The 12,407-nt window shown below is 44.2% G+C and overlaps 1 pseudogene across 1 annotated transcript; it reads left to right on the top strand.

The window, feature by feature from the left end:
* Positions 1 to 257: 257 nt before the first annotated feature.
* Positions 258 to 830, top strand: LOC307189862 (large ribosomal subunit protein mL40-like; annotated as a pseudogene). Its single transcript has one exon. The product of its transcript is annotated as a large ribosomal subunit protein mL40-like (transcript).
* The last annotated feature ends 11,577 nt before the right edge of the window (positions 831 to 12,407 follow it).

Raw genomic sequence — 12,407 nt, 5'->3', positions numbered from 1 at the left:
AATGATTCTATTTATTTGAAATATTCAGAATAGGCAAATGCAGAAAATAGAACAGGGATGGCCAGAGGCTGGGGCAAGGAGAACTGGGATTTCCTTTTGGAGTGATGAAAATATTCTGGAACTAGATAGTGGTAATGGTTTCATACATGGTGAACATACCAAATACCACCGAGTTATACACTTTAAAGTGGTTAGAAGGTCCCTGCTGGAGTGCCCCTGTGCCCCTGACCCAGCTTCTGGGAGCTTGGCAGACACAGATGAGAGACACCACGAGAGCTTCGTGGTTGTGCTTCTGGGGACTTGTTCCCAAGAGAGCAGAGCCCCTGAGGAAGAGTAGGAGAAGCAGGAGAAAGAGGAAGAGGAGGAAGAAGGAGAAGGAGCAAAAGAAGGAGAAGAAAAATCCAAACAAAAGGCCAAGCTGCCAAAGACCGTTTAAGAAAAGGATGCGATGACAGCCGCGAGCTAATTCCCCTTAAGGATTTTATCACGCCTGTGAAGTTCCCGGGGAAAGTGAGACACCGGCCTGCGGTGCAGCTCCCCTTGGAGGAGAGCGAGCAGAGAGCTCTGCTTCTGAAGAAGTGGTCGCTCTACAACATGGAGTTGGAGAAGGACGCCGTCAGGTCCATGCTTGAGGCCCGGCAGGGAGTCTGCAGGAGCTGCGGCTCACATCCCCGGAACGCCACGAGGCAGCCACCGAGCGGGACCCCAGTCTATTCTCCTTTGAGAGACAGGGGCTAGAGTACACGCCGCCGATCTCCAACTACCAGCCCCCAGAAGGCAGGTACCACGACATCACCAAGGTGTACACACAGGTGGAGTTCAAGAGTTAGAGCTGCAGGCAGCTGTCCACAGAACACACTGGCCCTGAGAGTCAATGCTTGACTTGGGCCATTTGGACATCTCAGAACATATTGATCTATTATAGAGGGAGTCATTCTGATTGCACAGGAGGAGCAAGAAATGTCTAGTACACTGGAAGCGTGGTAAGATGCATGCAGTTTTTGTTGTTTTTTTAATGGAGGTATAGTTGATGTACCATATTGCGTGGGTTGCAGGTGTACAGTATAGTGATTCACAATTTTTAGAGGTTGTGCACCATTTATAGTTATTGTAGAATATTGGCCGTGTTCCCTGTCTTGTACAGTATATCCTGTGGCTTTCTTTTTCTCTTTTTTCTTCTTTTGGCCACACCATATGAGTTGTGGGGTCTTAGGTCCCCGTCCAGGAATTGAACCCGAGCCCTCGGTAGTGAAAGAGCTACATCCTAACTACTGAACTGCCAGGGAATTCCCTTCATCTATTTTTTTAAATTGAAGTATAGTTGATTTACAATGTTGTCTTAGTTTCTGGTGTACAGCAAAGTGATTCAGACACACACACACACACACACACACATATATACATATTCTTTTTCAGATTCTTTTCCATTATAGTTTATTACAAGATATCGAATATAGTTCCCTGTGCTATACAGTGGAACCTTGTTTTCTAATCTATTTTATATATAGTAGTGTGTATCTGCTAATCCCAAACTCCTAATTTACCCCTCCTGTCCCCTTTCCCCTTTAGTAACCAAGACATGAAAGCAACCTAAGCGTCCACCGACAGATGAATGGATAAAGAAAATGTGAGATATATATATATAATGGAATATTACTCAGCCATAAAAAAGAATGAAATCATGTCATTTGCAGCAACATGGATGGACCTAAAGATTATCATGCTAAGTGAAGGAAGTCTGACAAAGACAAATAGCATATATCACTTATATGTGTAATCTAAAAAAATGATACCAATGAACTTATTTACAAAACAGAAACAGACTCACAAACATAGAAAACAAACCTTGTAGCTTATTTTATACATAATGGTTTGTACCTCTCGATCCCCTGCCTCTGTGTTGCCCTTCCCCACTTCCCTCTCCCCACGGGTAGCCATGGGTTTGTTCTCTATATCTGTGAGTCTGTTTCTTTTTTGTTGTGTTCACCAGTTTGTTTGTTTTAGATTCCACATATGGGTGATACCATACAATAAAAACAAACAAACAAAAACAAATAAATAAAATAAATTGGTTAAAATGGTGAATTTGATGTTTTGTGTATTATAGCACAATTTTTTTTTAAGTCAAGAGAAGTTACTATAAGTTTAGATAATTCAGCTTCTCAACTAAGGCAGATTGATGCCTTGGCTTCTCTGTGAATCTCACTTTCTCTTCATGGTTTCAAGAAGCTTTAAGCTTCTCATCTTCCCATGACAATATCCAAAGAATGTAGGCAGAGGCTTCTCCTTGATGTCCTCACTTATTTTCTCAGGGAGGAAAATATTTCCCAGGAGCCCTCCAGCAGCCTGCCCCTTAGATTCTTATTGGCTAGAGCCAGGTCACATGCAGACCCACAAACCAATCACTATAATAGGAATGGGATTCCAGGCCTTGGGTTAAACCAATTATGATTCATCCCGAGGCTGAGTGAGGGGCTCTCCTTCCCTTACCATCTAAAGAAATTTGGACTCTGTTAGCAAGGAAGAAGAGGAACACAGCTGGGACTTCCCTGGTGGCGCGGTGGTTGAGAATCCGCCTGCAACTGCTAGAGGACGCAGGTTCGAGCCCTGCGTCGGGAAGATCCCACATGCCCTGAAGCAACTAAGCCCGTGCGCCACAACTACTGAGCCTGTGCTCTAGAGCCCGCGAGCCACAACTACTGAAGCCCGCACGCCTAGAGCCCGAGGTCTGAAACAAGAGAAGCCACCACAATGAGAAGCCGGTGCACCGCATCGAAGAGTAGCCCCCGCTCTCCGCAACTAGAGAAAGCCCGTGCGCAGCAACGAAGACCCAACAATGAAGACCCAATGCAGCCAAAAATATTAATTAATTTTTAAAAAAGAGGAACACAGCTATTTGTTAGGCGATGGTGTATGCCACATCCTCCTCTTAAAATAATATCATCTCAAATATCCTTTGGAAATACCCATACATCACTCTCAAAAAAGTCGTTCATTTGGGGTGATCCCACCCGCAAAGCAGCAGAAGTGGACAGTAAGCCAAAAGGGTGGTCCAAGGACGGGTGTACGACCTGGCCTCACTAATATAGGCATCCTCTGAACTTTCCTAGAATTTACTGGACAAGTTGCATTCACTCCCTGCTGAGCTTGATAAACTACCAGATTATAAACCTGAAGTCACTATGTGTTCATCTCTGCCACCACATAGTGGATTCTCCCTGAAAATGAAGCCAATACAGAGGACAGAGCCTGGAGATGGAGAGAAATGACATTCCCCAAAATAGGTGTGACTTCTGAATCCAGCTGTGCCTGAAGCCAGTGGAGCTCAGGACTTTTCGTATATATGGGCAAATACTTGCTCTTTTTCACTTGACCCAGTTTGCACTTGGTTTTTTATCATGTGCAGTTGAAGAGTCCTTAATAATACAGGAGACCAGCAGGGACGAGATCATAAAAGGCTTGAAAGTGAGGCTAATAATTTTGGACTTTATCCTTGAGTAACTGGGAACCATGGATGAATTTTAAGTAAGGGAAAGACATGACCAGATAGATGAGACATGGTCCCCATTGTGGAAATGGGGAGTCCTTCCCTCTGCCCTAGAATAAGCCAAAGTCAGATCGGCCACATGTTGTACTGTTTAAATCAGGAAGAATTACCAAATCCCCCAACGCCACCACTATCAACTTTATCAGAGGGAGACTCTAAATCAAAAGAACTTAATGAAAACTACTCCCTGGGTCGTAAGTCAAGCAGCCACTGAAAGTGGGTATGGATTGGGACTTCCCTGGCAGTCCAGTGGTTGGGACTCCGCATTTCCACTGCAGGGGGTGCGGGTTCGATCCCTGGTCGGGGAACTAAGATCCCACAGACTGTGCAGCGTGGCCATAAACAAACAAACAAATAAATAAAAGTGGGTATGGATTAAAGATGCCCCCAAGACCCAAGCAGTGCAGGAAGGAATACGTTCTGAAAAGAGAGAGAGCCATGCAAATGGGGAAAACATTTTTCTAGACATTTATCCTTACTGCTTCCAGAAAATTTGGGGGGGGTCTTTGAAAGATGTGCTTACCTAGGAATGAAATCTAATAAGGGAACCAGCAGGCCCTGCAGCTTTCCCTCTTCCAGCCGAGCTAATAAAATTGGTGGCTCCACCATAGGCATCCTCGCTCTGGGTCCTAGAGGCCGTTCATCACCCATAGTTGCTGGGCTGGCAGGAAGCGAACATCAGTGCCCTTCCGGCTGAAGCCCAGGACCCTGCTCTCTTCAGACAACAGGATGCAGGAAGGAACCCAGAAGGAAAACCTCCTCCTGTGGAAGAGGGCTGGAGCCTTCCTTAGGAAGACAGAAGTCGTCTTACATAGAGACTAAGAAGGAAGTTCACGTACACATGCTTGGTGCATCTGAGGACGGGAATGCCAAGTCAGAAGAGGAAACATCCATGAAGATGGAGATGGAGACAGACAGTCATATAGTGCTTTTCTGTGTGATGCAAGGGAATGTTCAAGTGTGCCAGGGCTGTAATCTCTGCTCCTCTTATGATGTAAATTCCTTCAGAAAACACCCTAATTCAGTGTTTTGCAAACTTGTTTAGTGTGCATAGGAGTCACCTATAGGGCTTGTTACACGTATAGATTCCTGGAATCCTTCTATAGATTCTTTTTTAGTAGAAAAAGTGGGTAGCTGTTGTTTATACCTGTTCAGCATCCTTCACCCCTTCTTTTGGTATCTTTGGGGAAACAAAGTGAAGGACAGATGTGTAAGCACTTATTCATTAGCTCCCATCCCTTTTGGTCAACGATGGCTCCAGGGGCATTCATTCCACCCTCTTCTAGGGTGCACATATATTAGTGCTGAGTGGGTCTCCAAGCATCCCACACTGAGGGGTCAGAGAAGCCCCAGAGCAAGAAGTGAGAGGTGCAAAGTATGGGCAAAATGCAGTCGGGCTGTACCTGTGCGAAGCTGGCAACAGTGGCTGGTAAAGAGGTGTGTGCCTGACAAGATGTGAAGTAATGTACCAGAGTTTCCTGTGTGGTCCACATCCTGAACTCTCAGATCTGTTCAGGCCCTCCATTAAGTCCAATCCATTACAAGAGCATATACGAGATAAGCTATATTAATTATCCTACTGGTCTATACCCATCCTTGATTTCTCTCGCCTACACCCAGCATTGTGCTCACCTGGCAAGTGACCCTCAGGTGAAGAAAACACCACCATTAAGTGGTAGCACTAGTGGGGATTTGAACCCACACAGTTTGTCTCCAGAGCTTGGTCTTTTAACCACTACAATGCCTATAGCGCAGTGTTGAGGAAAGTTGCAAGGCAGGTGGCATCCAGTTTCAGTGAGGAAAAAATGCCATAACTGCTTCGGGATGTCGGCCACGAACAAGGAGGCTGGTAGACACACCACCAAAAGCAAAAGTGAGCAAAGAAAAATAAATTGGACTACATCAAAATTTAAAACTTTTGTGCTGCAAATTAAGAGAGTAAAAAGACACTCCACAGAATAGAAAATATTTACAAATCATATATCAGAGAAGGGTCTAGGTTCCAGACTGTATAATGAACCCTTACAACTCAACCATACAAAGAGTAATAACCTAATTTTAAAACAGGCAAAGAATTTCAATAGACATTTTTCCAAAGAACATACACAAATGGGGAAAGAGCACATGAAAAGATGTTCAACATCATTAGTCATTAGGGAAATGCAAATCAAAACCACTATGATATACCACTGTGCACCCACTAGGATGGCTGTAATATAAAAGATGGACAATAACAAGTGTTGGCAAGGATGTGGAGAAATTGGATTCCTCTTACACTGCTGGTAGGAATGTACCGTGCAGCAGCTGTGGGAAACAGTTTGGCAGCTCCTCAGTAAGTTAAACATAGAATTACCGTATCACTCAGCAATTCCACTCCTAGGCATACACCCAAAAGAACTGAAAACAGATGTGCAAACAAAAACTTGTACATAAATGTTCATAGCAGCACTATTCACAGTAGCCCAAAAGTGGAAACAACCCAAATGTCCACTACTGATGAAGGGATGAGTAAAATGTGGTCTATATATACAACTGAATATTGTCCAGCAATGAAAGAAATGGAGCACTGATACATGTTAACAACAAGGATGAACCTAGGAAACATGCTAATTAAAAGAAATCAGCCACAAAAGGCCATACTGTATGATTCCATTTATATGAAATGTCCAAAATATGCAAATGTATAGACAGGATGCAGATTAGTGGTTGCTGTGGGATGGGGGGGTGGGGACAATGGCTAGTGACTGCTGATGAGTCTGGAGCCTCTTTTAGGAGGGACAAAAATGTTCTAAGATTAGATTGTTGTGACGGTTGTACAACTCTGTGACTATACTAAAAAAACATTGAATTGTACACTGTAAATGAGTGAATTGTATGGAATGTAAATTATAACTCAATAAAGCTTTTTTTTTTTTTTTTTGCGGTACGCGTGCCTTTCACCGCTGCGGCCTCTCCCGTTGTGGAGCACAAGCTCCAGACGCACAGGCCCAGCGGCCATGGCTCACGGGCCCAGCCACTCCGCGGCATGCGGGATCCTCCCAGACCGGGGCACGAACCCGTGTCTCCTGCATCGGCAGGCGGACTCTCAACCACTGCGCCACCAGGGAAGCCCTCAATAAAGCTATTTTTAAAAACCTGCAAGTCCCATGTCCTAGGAAACCCCTCAATCATTCAGGCAAACCAAGAGGGTTTGTCCCCCTAATGCCACCCTCAGCTATATAAAATTTTTTTCAAAAAAGAACAAGGGGATTGGGGAGAAAATGCAGGATCTGGAGTGTTATTCAGCTTCTTGCTGTGGCAAGGCTGTGTAACAAACAACCCCAAAATGCAGTTGTTTAGAAAAACAAACACTGGGGACTTCCCTGGCAGTCCAGTGGTTAAGACTCCTCGCTTCCACTGCAGAGGGCTCGGGTTTGATCCCTGGTTGGAGAACTGTGATCCCGCATGCCGCGTGGTGCAGCCAAAAAAAAAAAAAAAAAAGAAAAGCAAACATTTATTTCTTGCTCACAGGTCTGTGGGTCAACTGTGCCTCTACCGGGCCAGCTGGACTTGGGTGTCTCCCATTCTAGGACCCAGGCTGAAGAAACAGCGTTTCCCTGGGGCATGCTCTTCTCATGGTGGGTGGCACAAACAGGAAAGGCCAAGGCAGGTCACAGAAGCATGCATGAGGCCTCAGCTAGGATATAGCTTACCTCATGCCCGCTTACACTCCATTGGACAAGGCAAGTCTGCCAAGCCCAAAGTCAGTGGGATGGATAAATATTCGTTGCCTAATGAGAGGCACTAAAAAGTCTCAAGGCAGCGGGGCTGGGCCTGTAATCTTATGGGGGGAGTGGAATAGTTGGAAATAAGCCAATCTACCACAGCCAATGGGCCAAATACTTGCCATTCCTGCACTATGAGACATTTGTCTAATGTCTGCTGCATCGGGAGCCTTTTTTCTTTAATAGAAATGACTGTATATTAAATTCTGATTGTAAAAGTAAAAAGAATCAGACAATACAGAAAACTTAAAAATGTAAAAGCTATAATCCAACCATTAAGGGTTAACCAACAATAACAGCTTAGTGTTTATTGTTATATAATTTCTTACATATATATATATATATATAATCACACTGATGTTATTTTTAACATAATTAGGATTACGATCTACATACCGTTTTGTAATCTCTATTGTCAGTTAAAATTTCATGAATACCTTTCTATATAAAAATGTCATCGCAATTTTTAAAATAAACTTATTTATTATTTATTTATGGCTGCATTGGGTGTTCGTTGCTGCGCGGGGGCTTTCTCTAGTTGCGGCGAGCAGGGGCTGCTCTTCGTTGCAGCATGCAGGCTTCTCACTACGGTGGCTTCTCTTGTTGCAGAGCATGGGCTCTAGGCACACGGGCTCAGTAGTTGTGGCTCACGGGCTCAGTTGCTCCGCGGCATGTGGGATCTTCCCAGACCAGGGCTCAAACCCGTGTCTCCTGCATTGGCAGGTGGATTCTTAACCACTGCGCCACCAGGGAAGTTCCTATCATCGCTATTTTCAATGTTTATATTTTTTCACCAATAATTCTGCCATCATAACAGACTTATTTCCATTTCTCATGTTTACTTCCAATCTGTAGCAATGTTATTCAATTTTTTGCTTCAGCGTAATCATAGTGTACAGGTGGTCCCTGGCTCACGATCGTTTGACTTATGATTTTCAACTTTATGATGGGCAGAAAATGATATACATTCAGTAGAAACCATACTTTGAATTTTGAATTTTGATCCTTTCCCAGGCTAGCAACATGCAGCCTCTCTCGTGATGCTGGGCAGCGGTAGCCACAGCTCCCAGTCAGCCACATAATCACAAGGGTAAACAACCATTCTGTACTCAGACAACCATTCTGCTTTTCACTTTCAGTACAGTAGTCAATAAAACATGAGATATTCAACATTTTATTTTATTTAGTTAGTTATTTTTTCCGGTATGTGGGCCGCCCACCGCTGCCCGCTCCACGGCACGCGGGATCCCCCCCGGACCGGGGCATGAACCCGCGTCCCCTGCATCGGCAGGTGGACTCCCAACCACTGAGCCACCAGGGAAGCCCAACATTTTATTATTAAATAGGCTTTGTGTTAAACGATTTTGCCCAACTGTAGGCTAATGTTTAAGAAAGGCTAGGCTAGGATGATCAGTAGGTTAGGTGTATTAAATGCATTTTCTACTTACAATACTTTCAACTTGAAACAGGAAGGAAGGGGGCATGGCATGATCTTTAAAAGAATGACATAGCCATAGGACATAACAAAAACTGGTTAGAACCAACTAGGTCCAAGATGGAGGAAGATTCGACTTCCAGTAGACCTTGAGCCTCATTATGTGCTCATTGTAATACATTAGCATATGCTAAATGACACACCCACCAGTGCCATGGCAGTTCTAAGGCTAACCATAAAAGGTCAAAAAGTGGGCGATGTCTCAATCCCTGGAAATCTCTGCCCCTTCCCCAAAATAGTTGGAATAATCCTCCCACTCGTTAGCCTATGAAATTACCCAGCCCATAAAAACTAACCACAGCATAAATATTTTGGGGCCTCTTGCCTTCTGAGATGGCCCACACTCTGTGAAGTGTGTTTCTCCCAAGGCCCTTCTCACCTTTTGAGACAGACCGCGTTCGTCTATGGAATGTGTATCTCTCTAAATAAGTCCACTTCTTAATAATCGCTTTGTCTCTCACTGGATTCTTTCTGTGATGAGACATAAAAAACCTGAGCTTCATTAAGTCCTGAGGCCAGCTGTGTGATCTCAATTAAAAGACCGTGGGTTCAAGTCCGAATCTGAGTTGCACCGTTTCAAACTTAAGAAGGGTTTATGGGGATGTAAATCGAGGAAGATCTGTGTATGTTTGTGGGTTTGCACACTTCACATTATTCCATAAATGATCTTCCATGTTGTTACAATCTGGAAATTTGTTCTTTGTGGTGTTATCACACCACCATTTAATTAGCCAATTCCTATTATTGGGCGTTGTGGCTATTCCTAGTATTTTACTATTATATTAATTCATTCCAAAAATTCCTGTTGCATTCGATTGGCTGAGTTTTTTCTCCCTTCTTTTCCACCATTCTTCCCCTCATGTCAAGTGGAGGAGGGATGGCCATTGGCAGTTCCCAACTGTTGAGTTCAGTAGCGGTGTAGTAGTTCGGTAGCAGGGGCTTACTGGTATAGATGTGTATCGTTCGTAGCCACTTCCCTATACAGTCACTGACAGCTGTCCTGAGTAGGCATGGCTTCCAGAAACTCTCCTACTGCCCACTAAGCTGACTCAGGTCACTTTGTGACACCAAAGTGCGAGGCCAGAAGTCATCTGGTGATAGGAGTGTGGTCTACAGCGCCTGGCACCCAAGGCCCATGTGGGCAGTGGACGAGAAACAAGGTTTGAAATGTACTGAGCTAGAAGCTAGTGGATGGGAAATGGTGGGCAATCTCCTGCTAAATGGGAAAAAAAAAAAACCCATCTAACAAGGAGAGAATAAGGCTGATGCACAGAAAGAGGCAGAGACTAAGATGGAAAGATCGTACTGGTGGCGTTTGCATCCTGCCTGTCTCCCTGCCCTCCCCATGATCAGGCACTCAGCCCTTCCCTGAATTCATGAGCCAATAAATCCATTTTGTTTGAACAAGATCTTTGCGGTGTAGACACCATAGCTCCTGGAACAGTGCTGGAACTAGAAAGGTGCATGAGAAATAAACCTGCCCTCTGGGAACCCACAAACTGAGGGACTGGGAGATGCTGACAAGTGATTATAGCACGAGTTACACAGTAGAGGTGTTGAAACTGACTCAGGAACCAAGAGAAGGGGACCCCGGGCTACATGCAAGAACTGAATAAGATTTCAGCAAGGAATGACAGTCTAAGTTCTAGGGAATGAATAGTTCAAGCAGTGGCCGCTATGACATCTTTGTTAGGTTATCATTTTTCTGCTTTCAGATGACTTTAAGGTAACCTACGGTAATAGGATTATTGAGCTAAAGAGCATGGACATATATTTATTATGGCTTTTGTAGGCAGCTACAAAATGCCAAGGAAGTTAGGAGTGAAGCCACACCCCTCCTCTTAGCCTTCAAACAGCCCTCTCATCATCTAGCTTCATTTCCCACAGCAGCCCACCCCACCCGCCCCATCTCATCACCAAGACCCCCAATGCCAACAGTAAGAGCTGTATCAAAAGGAAATGCTTCCATTCCACGTCTGGTAACAACCTATCATGGAAAAGTATATAAATGTATATATATAGGAGCTTCCCTGGTGACACATGCCAACGCAGGGGAGACGGGTTCGAGCCCTGGTCTGGGAAGATCCCACATGCCGCGGAACAACTAAACCTGTGCGCCACAACTACTGAAGCCTGCACACCTACAGCCTGCGCTCAGCAACAAGAGAAGCCACCGCAAAGAGAAGCTCGCGCACGGCAACGAAGAGTAGCCCCCAGTCACCGCAACTAGAGAAAGCCCACGTGCAGCAACGAAGACCCAACACAGCCAAAAATAAAATAAAATTTATTTTTAAAAATAAATAAATATATAAAAGTCAACAACGATACCCATTTTAAAAAATATATACTGAACAATAAAATTTGAAACAGTTTGAATCACTTTGCTGTACACCTGAAGCTAACAACATTGTAAGTTAACTACAATTTTTTTTTTTTAATGTTAAAAAAAAAAAAGGCAATGCTTCATCCCAGCTTGGGCCTCCAACCCAGGGGATGATGCAGGGAATGGGCTGGAGCAGCTAATTACTGGAACAGAGGCCATTGTTTTCAACTCTCCTATCTCCAGTCTGTCCTTCCCCTGTTTTAGGAATCTCATAATGCAAGGCCAAACTCCCAAGTTGCAGACACACCTGTCTAGTAAATCTCGACCCTCTCTCCTCCACGTGGGGCTAGCTCAGCAATTAAAATTCCAATTCCTTCAAAAAGGACTCAGCACGGACTACGTAGCTGGGATGGGAACTGGTACCAACTCCATCTAAGATGGTCCAGAGTTTCCCCTCGGATGCTTGGTGCAGAGAGGGCTCCCTCAGCAGCAGGCATGATGGAAAAGAGCTGAAGCTTTGCAGTCCGAATCGCGCTGCGACTTGCAAGTCCTTTGATCTCAAATGACTCCTCTCGGATTCTGTTTCTGTGTGTGTGTGTGTGTGTGTGTGTGTGTGTGTGTGTGTGTGTGTGTGTGTGTGTGTGTAAAAGCTAATAATATCTACTTTTTTATTCATTTAACAACTATTTAAAGTTCACTGTGAGGCAGCGTGGTGGTGCTGTAGTGGAAAGAGCAAGGCCAGGGAACTGGCAGAACCAGAGTTGAGTCTTGCTTTTGCAACTGATTGGATTTCATTCAATCTAGGGAAAGATGCAATATGAACCATTATTTTAGGCAACCTAACAAAAAACGCTGCCAAGTTCTGACACAATGATTTCTTATCTCTTGGAATTGGATTTTATAGTCATTAAAAGAGGTCTTTAGACTTACTGATATCTTGAGGTAGATTTTTATCATATATCATTCTTCATATATCTAAAAATAGAAAATGTAAGCAAAATAAATTGGTTAAGGTTGTCAAAGCCCTTGACCAAAGACCACCAGAAACACACTCATAGTCAAAAAAAGTCAGGTTTATTTAACTTGAAGCAGTAAGGAGAGTGCATCCTGGGGACACACTTGTGTGTATCTCCTTAAATCTGGGTTTTTGTTCCACGGTTCTGCGGAGGGATTAGGAAAGTAGGGACCAGTTCTGGATTAAATGCTGTCAAGAAGAAGAGGCAATTCAGACTGGGTATCTTTATAATGCTTACCTAGGAGGCAGGAGGATTCACAGAG

The sequence above is a fragment of the Stenella coeruleoalba genome (genome assembly GCF_951394435.1).
Source record: "Stenella coeruleoalba genome assembly, chromosome: 8".
In the NCBI taxonomy this organism is placed as follows: Eukaryota; Metazoa; Chordata; class Mammalia; order Artiodactyla; family Delphinidae; genus Stenella; species Stenella coeruleoalba.
The sequence above is the reverse complement of the archived record's forward strand: the minus strand, read 5'-3'. Positions and strand labels throughout refer to the sequence as shown.